The 14,367-nt window shown below is 48.6% G+C and overlaps 1 long non-coding RNA gene across 1 annotated transcript in view; it reads left to right on the forward strand.

The window, feature by feature from the left end:
• LOC118170269 overlaps nt 1–14,367 on the forward strand; it is a 70,045-nt gene extending 55,678 nt beyond the window's left edge. Inside the window, exons 6-8 of the long non-coding RNA XR_004752612.1 lie at nt 9,935–10,017; nt 13,625–14,092; nt 14,316–14,367. This is a non-coding gene — a long non-coding RNA (uncharacterized LOC118170269). The remainder of the gene's footprint in view (nt 1–9,934; nt 10,018–13,624; nt 14,093–14,315) is intronic.

Here is a 14,367-nt window from a genome sequence, read left to right on the forward strand (position 1 = left end):
GAGCTGGCATCATGCCCGAGTGTGGACTGGTGCTGGGGAGCTGCATGGGGGCAGTGAGGGGAGGTTGAGGCCCCTCTCCTCAAATACATGCAGCTTGCGTTCGGTCTGTGAGATCGGAGGGCGGTCAGTCGAAAAGGGCACTGTTGATGCTTAATTGGTCTTTGCTCAGCAAACAGGCTAGGCGTACAGAAATGCAAATAAAAGTGCTTTCCAGATCTGTTTGGCTGCTTCTTTTGCGCTATGGGAATGCACCAAAGACCTGTCATGACCCGAGGAACACTGGTTGCAGTGCTTGGTGTGATTGTCCCAGTTCTGAGCTCCTGTGAGAACCCTATCAGTGAAACTCCCACTGTCTTCCCTTGGAGGAACGGGAGAAACTCAGCATCTGACAGTTTAGTTTGCAGGGTCGCTTAGCAGTAATTTAAGGGAATTAAAAGGAAAAGCACCAATGGGATGAACCAGTCAGCCAGGGAGCATTTGGACGGCAGGGCCAGCTGCATGGGAAGCAGGGCTAATAACTGTTGTCTTTTCCCTTCACATTTGTAGCTGAAATTTCCCTGCTAGCCCCAAAGGCCATCAATTCAGTTTGTGACTAAGAAAGAAGAACTGGGAGAAAAAAAGCAAATTTTCAGCACGAGATCAGTACTTCGGTTAGGGACTTTCCTGCAGGCAGATAGAAGTGCAGGTATAGACTAAGTCTAAAAGTCACCGTGTATCATTGAATAAAAGCAAGCGTATGAAATATACAGCTTTGGCAGGTTGATAAGTTAATGTTAGCATTATTATTTTGTACTGGGAGTATTTCCTGTGCCTGCTTCAAAGCAGTGGCAGGTTAGTACTCATAACAAGCAACATTTTTTAGGAAGAAAATGCATTTTTTTTCTGTATTATATTACTGCAAAATTAGATCCCAGCCAGGACTGGCACAGAGCAGGGAAATCCCGGGGAGCTCCTAGGAAGGCACAGTGGTTTTTAAAGGAGGGAGAGTCTGGATAGGCCAGGAACAAAATTGTTGTTTTTCACTCAGTGACAGGGTTGCTTAGTTAGAAACCCAGCGTAATTTCTGTAGCATTTCCTTTTTCTTTAGAAAACAGTCACTGTTCAGATCAGCCCCAAGCACAGCGTGGGTGAGGGATGTGGCCAAGCAGGGAAGGAAAGGCCAAAGCTGTGGACCTGGCAGAGCTTTCTGCTGCTTGAATTTCTTCAGCTCAGTCCTGGCCCTAGCCTGCTGGAGGGAGTACTGCTGCTGCTTTCCGTGGGCCTAGCTTTTGTCCAAGCCCGTGGATAATTAGCACCGCTGACAGCATTATTCTCCCCATGTGCACAAGCCAAATAATCAGTCGTGAGGCTCTGGGCTGGCAAGCTGGGACACTCTGGGGATGTTTTGCAGAGGCTGGAGTTGTGTCTTGCCTCTTGCCAGTCCTCACACAAGAAGAATTAGTTTAAACCCAGATTCACTGGATCAGGTCTTCCAGGAAAGTGCAGAAGCGCTGATCCAGAGCAGTTTCTGTTCTCCCCTCTTTGGGTTTGTGTACATTAACAAAGCTGAGGAGGGTGTTAGCCCTAGCACACGCCTCTGTGTCTTCTGGCCATGATTACTGTGATACAAGGACTGGTTCTTCCAAAATGTCTTTTCTTGGCTTGAAGTGGACAGTGTGGATCATCTCTTCCCTCCCACATTGAGATTAAAAAATGTTATCTTTTCCAGTTGATGGATTAGAATGGCATGTGGGAGTATGTGCCAAGCAGGTCTTGAAAGAATGTATCAGAGTTCAGGGCTGGGGTTCACAAGCTCCAGCATTTTCTTTGCATCATTAAATATCAATCTTGAGGATGCTTCCTGGGCTTTGTTGCTTTTGCATTGCTAGGATGACATTTGACACTTCAAGTAGGAAAGACAAATTGCAGTCTTTGGCGAAGCTGCTAAATGTTCATCAGTTAGTGATGAACTAGTTAGTGATAAGAAATGGATGCTCAGATGGTTGGGTAGTATCCAAAGCAAATGGATAAGGTCAAACCCTTTACCCATCCGCCTCAGCACACCTCTGTTGACTTAAGTAAGTGGGGTTAAGGCAATTTACCTGCTATGTACCTCCAAAGGGTATTTATTTCCTGATCTGTTAGCAGCAAGACCAGAGTCTATAGAAGAGTGACTTGGCTGTGAATATGCAGTGTGTTCAGTGCTGACTCCCTGCAGGCTCCCGTGTGCTTGCAGGCAGAGCTCACTGCTTCCTCACAGCCCAAGGACCCAAAGTGCATTTCAGCATTTCTTTGCTCTGTGCTTTTCTCCTTCAAGCCTAAGTTGGCTACTGATGGGTTTACATGCTTCCTCTCTTCGGACCCCGGATAAGGAGACCACAAGCTTCTCAATCAACAGTGTTTTGTTACCTTCATTTAGAAAACAGAGACTAGCTGCAGGTAATGCCACAGCACGTTTGGACTGCTTTTAACGTGATGCTATTTGAAACTGGAGGGGAAGGTGGTTATGTGAGGAAAACCACTAGGTTTTGGGTTTGGGCATCATCTCCCCAAGGAAGATAATCCATTTGAAACTCAAAGAAAATGTTTCCAGTTATTACAGCCGTAGAGCCCCAAACCTGAGCCATTTAGCACAGCTGAAATAAACTCACAGGACTGAGGCGGAGGAGGAGAAGGAAGGTGCCATCCATCTCCTACCCCAGGCTGCTTGGGGAGAGGTGGACCAGGGAACGGGGATATGGAAAAGTGTATTTTGTCTCATTTACAGCCCAGTTATTGTTGACATGAGAGCTGCAGCAGTGCACAAATGTGTTTCCTCCAGAGACAAAACAGAAAAGGTACATTTTTGGAGAGCAGCATTGGTGCTTTTGCCCAGCATTTGCTATGACGGGGCTCTGACCCGCCTCTGATACAGGAACAGCTGGAGAAGGAGGTTGATGTTTAATTTCACTTGTTACCCAAGGCTTGAATCCTCTTCTTCAGCCTTGTGGGTCAGCCCATTATATGATGGACATCCAGTGACCCTGGATGTAGACGTAGATCTGTGGATGTAGATGTGGATATAGATGTGGATGTAGATCTGTCCATTATGTCATGGTCCCTCCATTGACCTGCTGAAGCCACATTGGCTTTAACGCAGCATCGCTGTCTTCTAACATTGCTTTTAGGTTCAGAGCTGCATGAAGGAGGGATGAGGGTATCACAGGAAGGCCTGATTTCCCAAACATGAAGCAGTATGTTACTGGAGAGCTCTGGAGGTACCTGTGGTACTGAGTGAGCCTGTGAGTTTGCTGTTTGAGCCTTCACCCCCTGAGGTGTCTGAGTGTGCCTGACTGGGAGAAGCAGCGTCTGGGTGTGCAGTGTGGGATTTTGTGTCTCCTAAAGACTTGAGAACATACCCACCATCAAATCCAGAGAAGTATAAATAACACTGAAAAATGTAGACAAATAGTCGTCTTCATTCCCTCCAAGGCGGGGAGGACTGAATGTCTGAAATGTGGTCTGAAAGAAAAAAAAAACCTTCATTTTTACTCTTTAGTACAATCAAACTGAAAGCAGCCCACATTGTCTCTGAAATGGGAAGCATGAGACAGTCAGTATTACATTTTCTTTCTGGATGCAAGAAAATGACCTTCATAGCTCACTTGAGGCTTTGTCTCTTTAGAATTATGGGCCATTTCCTTGTTAGTGGTAATAAACTACATTATATTCCACTTCACACTGATGGGGTCTTTCTACATAAAGCCAGGGAACTTAAAAAAAAAAAAAAAGAAAAGAAAAAGGAAAAAAGGTCAGTGAATTTCAAAATGTGCTTTATTAAAAACGATATAAGAGGGAGAGAGCTCATACCACTTCTCAGATGCTATGTGTTATATTAATAAGCCATTATTTTTTAAACACTATTTGTAAGCGACGCGCACACATCGTTTGGGGTGTTAGGACACCGTGCACATGGGTACCAGATGTTCGGCACGCATAATGGGCTGGGACAAAGACCAGAGGGTCAGAGGCAGAGACAGCTCCCAGTACCACAGCCTCTCCCAGATTTTGGGCCCTGTTTTCCAAATACCCTGTCTGGGTAACAGAGACCAGGACAATGTGTTAGCGCAAGCCAAAAACCCCTTGGTTAGTTGGTGCTGTGCCTGTAAATAACGTTCAGAAATCCCCTTATTTCCCCTCTGCACTTTTGGCCTCCCGACAGGCCTGTAATTAGCACAGATTTTTCACATTCGTGGATAGATTGGAAATTTGGAAGCACTTAATGGAAGAGGTCAGTCACCTTGACCAGGCTGAAATTGCTGTTAGAGGACATCTGCGTGCTCCCAGGGCTGGCAGCACACAAATACATGAATATTAACGTGCTGCATGCAAAAATGCAAACACCGTTTGCAACATGGGCAGGGCCAGGACCTTGCATCCAGCGTGACACCAGCCCAAGGGCTTTCGCATCTTCTGGGGACATTTCCTCCTAGCCTTACTCAGGCAGGGCTTGCACACAAACCCAGTGTCTAGAAATAGCTGCTTTGTGAGGAGCTGGGTTAGGACATGGCCCCAGGTCCAAATAACCCCAGATTAACCCCCTGCTCATATGAGCTGAACCAGAGACAAGGTCCAAGCCCCGCATTCCTTCGTGGTACTGCCAGCACCTCACCCACCAGAGCTTCTGCATGGAACCCAAGGGTGGTGGTGCCAGAGCCTGTTTGCCAAAAGGGTTTTGACTTGGGGAGCTAGTTCTGATGGGAAAATAGGCCGTGGTTTGGTTTGCAGTCAGAACCAGGAAGCTGGTTTTCCCGCTGCAGATGGTGTGTGCAGGCCCAGGGGACCAACCTGCCTCTCTGCTTAGCCCGGGACATCATTTTTTGTGTTCCCTTTGGTTTGCTGACAGCTGCTGGGGTTTCCATTTGTGTTGCATTGGTAGGGGAAGCTGCCTCCAGAGCCTTATTTGTAGGCTGGGAAGTGATTAAAGGAGTCCTGTGGAAATAGGAGGAGGTATGGGAAGCATAATGTGATTTCCTTTCTGTCCCTATAGTTCATGAGTTTAATGCAGATTTCTAAGACATGGGGCAGTAAGTGTTCAATGCATTTTTATTTATCTGTTTTTATCTCTCAGACTATTCTAAATTATGATGGAAGTAAAATAAGAAACCCACGCAGCAAATCCTCCAAACAACCGTTAAGTTAGGAGAGCATGGATCCTTTCATTTCCAGATCTCCTAGGTGTAGTTAATACATAATGGGAGAAGAAGCAGGTCCCTGGCAATAATTATGCAGTTTTGAATTGAAGCTTATGATCCTAGCAGCAAGGATTCTTACAGTAAGGTGCAAAACAACATGCCCCATTCTTATAAAAAAATAAAAAACGCACACAAAAAAGCCCATGCCTTTTAAACATTTACTGTGTGTGTTTAATACTAAAAGTGATTATAGCACATTGCTCTTCATCTTAATTGTTTGGCAAATGTCACACTGTAAAAGCAAATCCCTCTCTTGCACTTCCAGAATACTGTGACATTCTCGTGCTGCCAAGGAGCCCCTGCAAGATGCTTACGAGGGCCCCTTCCCTGTAGCACGGTTTGTGAGCATATCATAAACCTTTCTACACCAGAGCATCCTTCAGGGATGAGGAGATTATTTTATTCCCACCTTTTTTTCCTGCTGGAGAACCGAAGGACGGAACAAGCCACAGATCCCTTAAGGTCCTCAGGTGCATAAAACTCCTGTGTCCAAGACTGAAGTTCAGCGCACCTGACTTTCAGGATGCGACTGACCAGAGGGTTGTGCTGGAAGCTCAGTTGCCCTTAAAAATCAATCTTTAACCACGCGACCACTTTGTTGCTTCCCCTTCCAACTCTCTGCAGCCCTAAAGCTGGCTTGCCCATCAAACGTAGAGCTGGAGCTCCAGCAACACACGGCCAGATTTCCACAAGCCATCAGTGCCAGTTATTTGAACATCTGACACCATTTGGATCTAGTGTTTGTTTCCCTTTATTTTTTTTAATTTTTATTTTTTTTTAAAGTAATCGTTCAGAGCAAGCACACCATGTTTTCATTAGCGTAGAAGAATGAAAGTGCGATGAGCTGCTCTTCTTAGTGAGGAGTAAAGCAGAGCAGAGTAAGGCCCACAGCTCGGCTCAGCCAGAGCTGTCAGAGCAGAACCGGCAGTGTTGTGATGAGCTGCATGGCAGGGCAGGGCCAGGGGTTTCTGCAGGACTGGCTTGTCCTCCGACCTGTGAGGGTGCAGGGACAGGATGCAGTGATACAGTAGTGATGTTTCACCACCAGGAAAGGAAATTCACAACCTTCAAACTCATTGCATGTTTGAAAGTTAGCGCCTGGCTAGCAGTGCTCTTTGCTGTTGTTTGCTGGTTGTCATTTATAGAGTAGAGCAAATAATCAGAGCTAGCGCTGTCTCAGGAGATGCCTGATTCCTTGCAAGATCAGGTTCTGAAAACAAGGAAAGGACTTTATATCACATTGACTGTCATCTGCACTCTCCGCTTCACTAACTGGATTTATTGTAAGGCTGCATCAAACAAATGGAGTCATAAGCTGCACCAGCCCCAAGGCGCCTGGATGAATTAAAACATCCAAGACAATGACGAATGCTGCCAAAGGGTGTTGATATTGGGCTGCCAGACCTGTGGTCTCTGGCAAAGCCCAAGAAACAGCCTTGTCACACAGGGACTCCAGAGTTACCGTTCTCAGCGCTGGGCAGGGACTGAATTCCCTTCTCCTCTGCCTTTGCTATCCAAGTGGCAGCCACACTCTGCGGTACAGCATACTGCCTCTCGCCATGCCTCAGAGAATGAAAAGCTTCATGTCTTGAAATTTTGCTATCACAGGTGTCACTGCCTCCTTCCCTCCACTGCTCCAAAATTCAGCAAAACAAAATACAGTTCAGAACACACGGCAAAATATGGAGGGCCCTATGCAGTTCCTGCTGAAATCAGCAGTGACGGAGCTCTTCATTGCCAAAATGCCACAACATCGGGTGTGTGCTTGTACATTTTGGCTGGGCATTGTTATAATACTCTGTGTGTGCCCATGCATGTGCACTGTGTGCTGCATGTGCTTACGCAGGTATGTACACTTAAAGGAGACGAGTATCTGTTAATCTCCAGACAGCAAATATATGTATGTCTGTGCACATATGCATATGTGTGTGTGTGTGTACGTGCACTGCTACCATATGTTTAAAGTGGCATAAGGCCAGGCCCACGCATCTTCATAAAGTCTGTGTATCCCTGCATGTGTACGTAAAAAGCCAGTCTGCTCTCAAACTGCAGAAGCCAGTTCTAGATGTAAGCTGTAGTGGAGACCTTTGATTTATAAGACCTTCTCTCTTGGTGGCTCTTTGTGTAGGATTTCCGTGCGAGGCAAAATCTGAAATTGGTGATGGATTGTTGTTTGCCAGGCTGCAAGGAGAAAGCGCCGAGTGTAGCCCCGTTGGGTACAAGCTCCTTGTGTAGTGCCATTTTATTTGACAGGTGGCAGCCATCCGAGGGGAGACTTTAATTTGGGAGAGTCTGTACATAACAGTAGTGGTCCAGAGCCCTGCCTTCTCCTTTCCATTGCCCCTTTTGTTTCTTTCTTTAAAAAAAAAAAAAAAAAAAAAAGATTGGGAAACCTTTTGTAGTGCTGGGGGAAGCCAAGGAGGGTAACTAAGTGTATAGGCTGGCAGCAGCAGCGGCCAGCCCCACTCCTGGCTGACTGCAGCCTTGTGCTGGCAGCCCAGCAAATGATCCCTTGCTGGGGACATGGCAAAGGAGAGGGTTTTGGGCAACACCGCCCTCAGGCACATGGCTCTCACTGTGAAGCAGTGACCCCAGGGAGGCCAAGAGTGGGCTCCCTGGCTGAGGAGGGAGCAGGGCTCACACATGGGCCCCAACACTTGGAGAATTTCTCAGTGTGACAGCGAGGTGGGCAGTGCATCAGCTCCTACCCACAAGAAGTGCCATCCATTGCACCTATGTCAGCTGTGCTGAATTGGTCATGCAGCTGCAGCCATGTGGCGCCGCATGCTCATACACAGCCCCGTTCTCACCTGGTGTGCATCGTCCCCTTCCCCATCCCCAGCCTCCTGTTTGCCTTCTTCTGTCTACAAAGAAATCACTAAGGGAGAGATACATTTCTTACCAGCATCATGCTGACCCCCTTTCTCCTCCCCCCCAAGCCTTGAAATTAATTAAATGATGTCACGCTTGATTTTATCTGATTTGGAAGCAATTCATCACCCTTTTGCTGGTTCTATTAGTCCAAGCGATCAGCACATTAATTCATTTGTGAGACTAAGCTCAAGGGTAATTACAGTGAGGAAGCTTAATGCCTAAACGTGTTAATGTCTGTAATCAGAACTATTTTCTCAGTGCGGAACAATTGTTAGACAATTACACTTGGATATGATTGCCCTGGTAGGCAACAGACGCTGTGTCAAGAGGGGAATAGCAGAAGCTTGTTTTGCAAGTTCTGTGTTATCAGCAAATTCGTCTCTTTGCAATCTCTCTGCTCCTGGATTCTGCGCAGCTCGCTCCTCTCTCAGGTTTTGCATTATTAATTAAGTTGAAAAGTCAGCTCTGCCTCCTTTTCAGACTGGGCAGCGTGGGGCACAGAGGAAAATAGACACCTTTGCTTTTTTCTAACATAAATGTCACAGGCTTTGGCTTCTGGTGTCCTTTTTTATGTCCACAGAGAAAAAGCATGGCTTTCATAGGCTGCCCTTTGCTTCCCAGTCGGCCTGATGTGCTTTTTTTTTCCCCATCCAGCAATCACTGCTTTCCAGTCAAAAGACGTCTAGGTCTGGATGAACTTTGGGGTTGAGACTCTCCCTCTTCTGCCCTTACCGAGGGCTCTTTGTTGACCTCACGGTGGGGAAGGATACTGCCAGGGTGATCCTGGACCTACCTTAAAAGAAAGGCGATTGGGGGACCTGTATGGGCACGAAGGGGGCACAAAATCTTTCTGGGTAGCTTGGTTTTCTCTGCTCTCCTGTCCTCTGCCTGAGCTGTCAGTGCACTTGTCTGACCAGAAAGCTTCTAGTTTTGTGTCAGGCAAAGCATCCTGAACATGTTTTTTCCCTTCATGCCTAGCTCCAGAGGGAAACAAGGGAACTTAGAGCCAAAATTATAAACTTCTGCTTTTAATAAAAAGACACCTGCCCAGAGAGCGTCAGGAAGTATCCCACCCATGGGATCACCCTGTTTGGATGCTCAGCACAAGCCACGCTTGCTTTACACTCGAACAACCCCGCTTGTGCTTCACAGCAAGCATATACAGACATATAGCATGTATGCTATACATACGTATGTGTGACATACGCAGGACAGTGACAGGCCACAGGTGGGGGAGAGGCTCAGGAGTGTAGCCGGGAGCACGAGGTGCATGCAGCATGGACCCAGGGAAGGTGGGGAAGCCACCAGCCAGTTCAGGGTAATTCAGCCTCGTGGGACTGCTGATCTCCCCCCACTTTGTCCCTTCCTCAGGCGGGTGTGTGCCATGTGCAGGCAGGTTTCGTTCAGCCTCTGCCCTCCTGGTATTTTCCGCTCTCACAGTGAGGATGAATGTGCTGCAGCTGGATGGTGCGGCCAGGCAGCAGGACACCGGGGGGCCCCACAAAGTCATTCCTCTTCCTCCCCAGGTAACCACGGTGACCTCTGCTGTCACCAAGAGAGTCCAAGCATTTGTGCTCTGACACTGGGAGAGATTGTGTTCCTGCTCACCCTGGAGGTCCTCCAATGCGCCAGGCACTGTACCTTGCAGAAATTCTCATTTGGGGTAATGTCCCATACACCGCTGGCCTTGAAAAATGCATTTCTTGGTGTTTGAAGAAAAGCCTCTGGCTGTGCTGTGGAGTGGCAGTGTCCTCAGAGGCCCCTGCGTTAGTCCTCAGCAGCAGGCCCAGCTTCCTGCCACAAATGAGGCAGGGGAGGAGGTGACTTGGGCATGGTGTGTTTTGCAGATATGGTGAAGCTGTGCCAGTGACAACCACAAGAAAAGCTCTATGCTCAGTTGGTTTCAGAGGCTGTCTACATCCAGAGAGAGGTAAGAATAAATGTAAAGTTCCTGTTGCCATTAGAGATGAAGAACAGATGTTTGAGAGAAATCCTTGCTGGTCTCCGGCTGGACAGGGGCTGTGGCTGTGACCTTCTCCTGTCTCCACATCCAATTTAGCAGGCCTGGAATTAGCACCTCCACGCTTTTCCAAAGCCTAGGATCTAACAAAACCATACTGGGGTGCTCCAGAGAGGTCTAAGCCCTCTCCCAGCAGCACAAGAGCAGGATGGGAAAGACGGCATGGCCCAGGCCATTGCAGACCAAGCCCTTTCCCTGCCACTGACTTGCTTCAGTGAGAGCCTTCCCTGTCCGGGCTTGTCCCTGCTCCAGTCTTTGGGCTGTTTCATTTAGGAGCTTCCCATGAAAGACAACGAGTGTGCCAAGGGGCTCCTGCAGTGTGTAATGTGTTGGGGGGGTGGGAAACCAGCCTGGAGGGGACAAGGTGGGACAGCGGCTCTGGTGCAGCATCCTGGGGATGGTGGTGGCTCAATTGCTGTCTATCACCCCCGTGCAGTTTTCTGGGACTCGCTGCAGGTTTGCCAAGGAGCACGGCACAGCAGGCACAATTTGTCAAAATGGTCTGAAAACTGACAACGTATCTGTGGCATTGAGTGAGTTTTAAAAAAATAACATTCAGGGTAATCTGACATCTGTTCTCAGCCAGCTATCGGGTCTGACAATAGGGAATGTAAGCACAATAGGATGTCACATGAAGAGGTCTGAATTTCGCATTGTTTCTTCTCCTTTATGCTGGAATAACTTCTTAGCAGTGTAGAAAACCTATTTCTCATCCTTTCACATTCTCCTGGCAGATCTTTGAATATTAATGCTGTCTCTGGCATCCATGAGTCAAAGCACTCTGCGCTGGGTTGACGAGGGTTGTAGGACACGAGCGACATCCCCATCTCCTGCACAGGCAATGAGCAAAGCCCCTGGGCTGCGTTGGCACCTCGTGCTGCGGTACAGGGCGGCACTCGCTTGGCAGGACCTGGCCTGGGAATCGGGAGGTCGGGATTTATCGAGCAGCTCTGGCACTGGCCAGAGCACTGAAGCTCAGGATGGTTGAGCCAATTGTATGATCCACGGCCTTCAACTTCTCCCTCTGCTATGCCAAATGGCAAGCAGGAGCAAGAGGTAGAGCCCCACCATCGTTTTACGGACCCTAATCCTCAAAATTAGTCCCAAATTACTGTAGGTACCATTTAAAACTACAATATTCAAACAATAGCTTCTAAAATATTCACCTCCTCCTCCTCCTCTTTTTGTCCTTATTAAAAGCTATAGAATATTTCTAATGTGACAGGAAACATCCTCCATTGTTTCACCACTATATTTGACTGAAATGAAGCTGCTTGCCTGCACAGAGGTACCCACCTCTGAATGCTTCGCTATTCTGGGCCCTGTACAGGTTGGAGCCTAACTTATTTTAACTACTGCAGTCTCAGCTGCCTTGTAAAGTTCTTCCAGGCCATTAAAGCTTGATGGGGTTTTACTCTCTCGGCTAACAGAGACCCAGAACAATACATGGATTCTGTTAAAATACAAAATGCAATTGGTTTAGTCAGTTAGGAGATGAACTTCATCCTCCCTCCTGTGTTCGGTGGTCAGATGCTTTGAGATCCTTGCTGCCCACCAGGACATCATAGTCTCCTCTGCCACCCTTTTAGCCAGAGGTCATGGAATAACAGACATGGTAAGAAAATAAAAATTGAAAGCTCCAGATTTGTAGCACTTGGAGTGAAGCCTGCTGAGCCCAGCGAGGCTCATCCCACAGCTCCATCCCCATCCCTGGGCACAGCTCGTGCCCCAGGATCCCCCACAGGGAGGGATGTCTCTCCATGTCTTGCTACAGCGGCTCTGTGCAAATGTTCTGGGGCCTCTTCATCCCATGGGCAGTGTTGAGGGACAGCTGCTGACACTCTTGCCAGGCGTGCCTGTGCAGGGAGGTGAGGGGCAGGTAAAGCTGGGCTGCTGCACGGGTACAGGTGACTTGGAGCAATGAGCTTATGCTGAGAACAAATGGGTGCCTGTTGCCTTCTTCCAGAAAGTCAGAGCTTGCCGGTGGTGTTGCCACCCTGTTCAAGATGGAGGGGGTGGAGGCAGAGCTCCCCAGCACCTGGAGGGTTCCAGCTTCACAGCCACATGTGTTTCAGCCCCCAAGGCTGCACAGCAGATAGCTGCCTGTGTTAAGGTACATTGCAAATGCACAACTGCACGCCACCTGGAACTTCTTTGCAAGTTTACCTGGCTGCAAAACACAGTAAAGCCCAACAGAAGAATGAAAATCCTTGCTCACATGCCCTTTTATGATGCAGGAACAGTGATGTTACTGAAACTGAGTTGTTTTTGCTGGTCACTTAACTGCAAGTGCTCTAGGACCCCACCAGCTTCAATAAGGAAACACTGTTGGGCTAAAAGCTAATCTGCTGAGACCCCAGGGCTGAGAGTGGAGGAGTGAGATGAACGCCAGCTCCAGTTGTGTAGTGGCAGTGCTTGTCATGCCTGAGGTACCCCCAGCCAAAACGATCCTCACCTCCATCTCTCCCAGCTCATCAGTGTGCAGTATTTCACCCACCAAAGGTTCATTCATCCAGCCACGTACCGTTCAGCATGGCATGTTGATGTGGCATCCTGGGCCCTGTTCCTGAAGGCACCATGCACCTGTAGGTGTGTTGCTGAGCGCAAGCAGGGGCTGACTTGCAGCCCTCCTGCTGCCCTTAGGGACCTGGGGGGCAGCTCAAGCCATAGTAAATCTGCATTTGATCAGCACTGGAAAATCACCCCATTGTTACTCCTGCCTTCCATGCATGATCATTTTCTCCCTTGCAGTTATAAATAAGTTCAATCAAAATGAGCGTGTTTTACTCCTCTTTGTAAACAATGCAAATGTAATGCAAACATTTCACTGTCTGCTGCTCAGTATTTCTGCATAATCTGGCAATCCTGCACAGAGCAGATAAAATGGTAGGGAAGAAAAGTTCTTAGCTCATTCCTCTTTTCTGGCAAAGGCATTATGTCTAATGGCAGGACACTCAATCTGTCTGCCCCAGATACGCAAACATCTCATGTCTAAGTCTTGCTGTAGTGTCACCTCTGCTGGGGTCCTGGGAGGTGTCGCAGTCCCTGGCTCCTGCCACAACTCCCTGTTCCTGGTTGGAAGCCATCACCGCCCCATCAAACACCGGTTTTAGCAAATCAGCAAATTCAGACAGGAAAGTCTTGAACAATTACCCCTTTCCTGCTGCCCAGCTCTCAGCTCGCTGCCTGCATGCCACGACGCACAGCATGGCAGTGTTTTGGCAGGGGGCTTTGCTTGTGGGCCAGTTGCCCATATGTGTGTTTGCACCCATTGCTCAGGCCCCCAGTTAGCTCCATAAATCACCCTGATGCTGGCCGTAGTTTGGCACGCCCTACAAGGTGCAAACACACCTTCCTGCAAACCTGCAGCTGCAGCGCATCCTGACAGGCAGGTGGGGTGGCTTTCATAGCGCCATGGAACTGAATCATAGCCTTTGGGTAAGTCAGGCTCGTCTCTACTCATCGTTAAACCACATTAAGCACGCAGTCCTTAGGTTTGTTTTCCTTGGTTTGACAGGACTCTGGGGTGCCACAGCTCTTGTTTGAAACTTAAAGCAATGATGTGGCATTCAGTGCAGCTAACGATGGGCAGCCCGACCGTGCCAACTGCTATGTTAAAAGGTAATGGAAGAAAGAAAACAAACACCTGCGGAAGCTGTTCCATATGTAGCAGAGGAAGAGCAAAGGGCATAAAAGTAATACGGTAAGCTGCCCCACAGGTCACCCGTTAAGTGCCATAAAGATGGGCAGTCTGGATGTTTCCCAGCTCCCACAGCAGTAGCATGGACCACGAGTTTGCACCAGGAAGTATCCAGCTCCCTCCTTGTGCAGCTGGCTCCTGGCACAGCACCAAGCCCAGAGACTGGTGTGGGGTACCCGAAGCAGGCTGTGCTTTCCTGGCCAGGTCTTCTCCATCCCCCGATGCTGCTCCATGCTCTGCAGAGCCTGCTCAGGACCTTTCACTGCTGACCGAAGCAGTATCGGAGTTGCTGTGTTCAGCTGCCAGCAGGCAGGGTTTCGCTGAGGCTGTGTCCGTGTTTGCTTTCCACGCCGTGCTGCGGTGTGTGATGCCTTCAGCCGTGGTTCAGCTGCCAAGGAAGGCGGGGGGAGCCCCGCAGTCACCTCCGCAGTCCCCAGACTCAACTGGACCAGCAAGGTCAGAGGGACAGAGGCAGAGAAACAGAAAGAGGCAGGTGCCAAAGCTGCAGGCCGTGAAAGAGATCAGCTGGCTCTTCACGCTGTACAGCTGTTTCTTTATCC

Source organism: Oxyura jamaicensis, chromosome 7 (genome assembly GCF_011077185.1).
Source record: "Oxyura jamaicensis isolate SHBP4307 breed ruddy duck chromosome 7, BPBGC_Ojam_1.0, whole genome shotgun sequence".
Lineage (NCBI taxonomy): Eukaryota > Metazoa > Chordata > Aves > Anseriformes > Anatidae > Oxyura > Oxyura jamaicensis.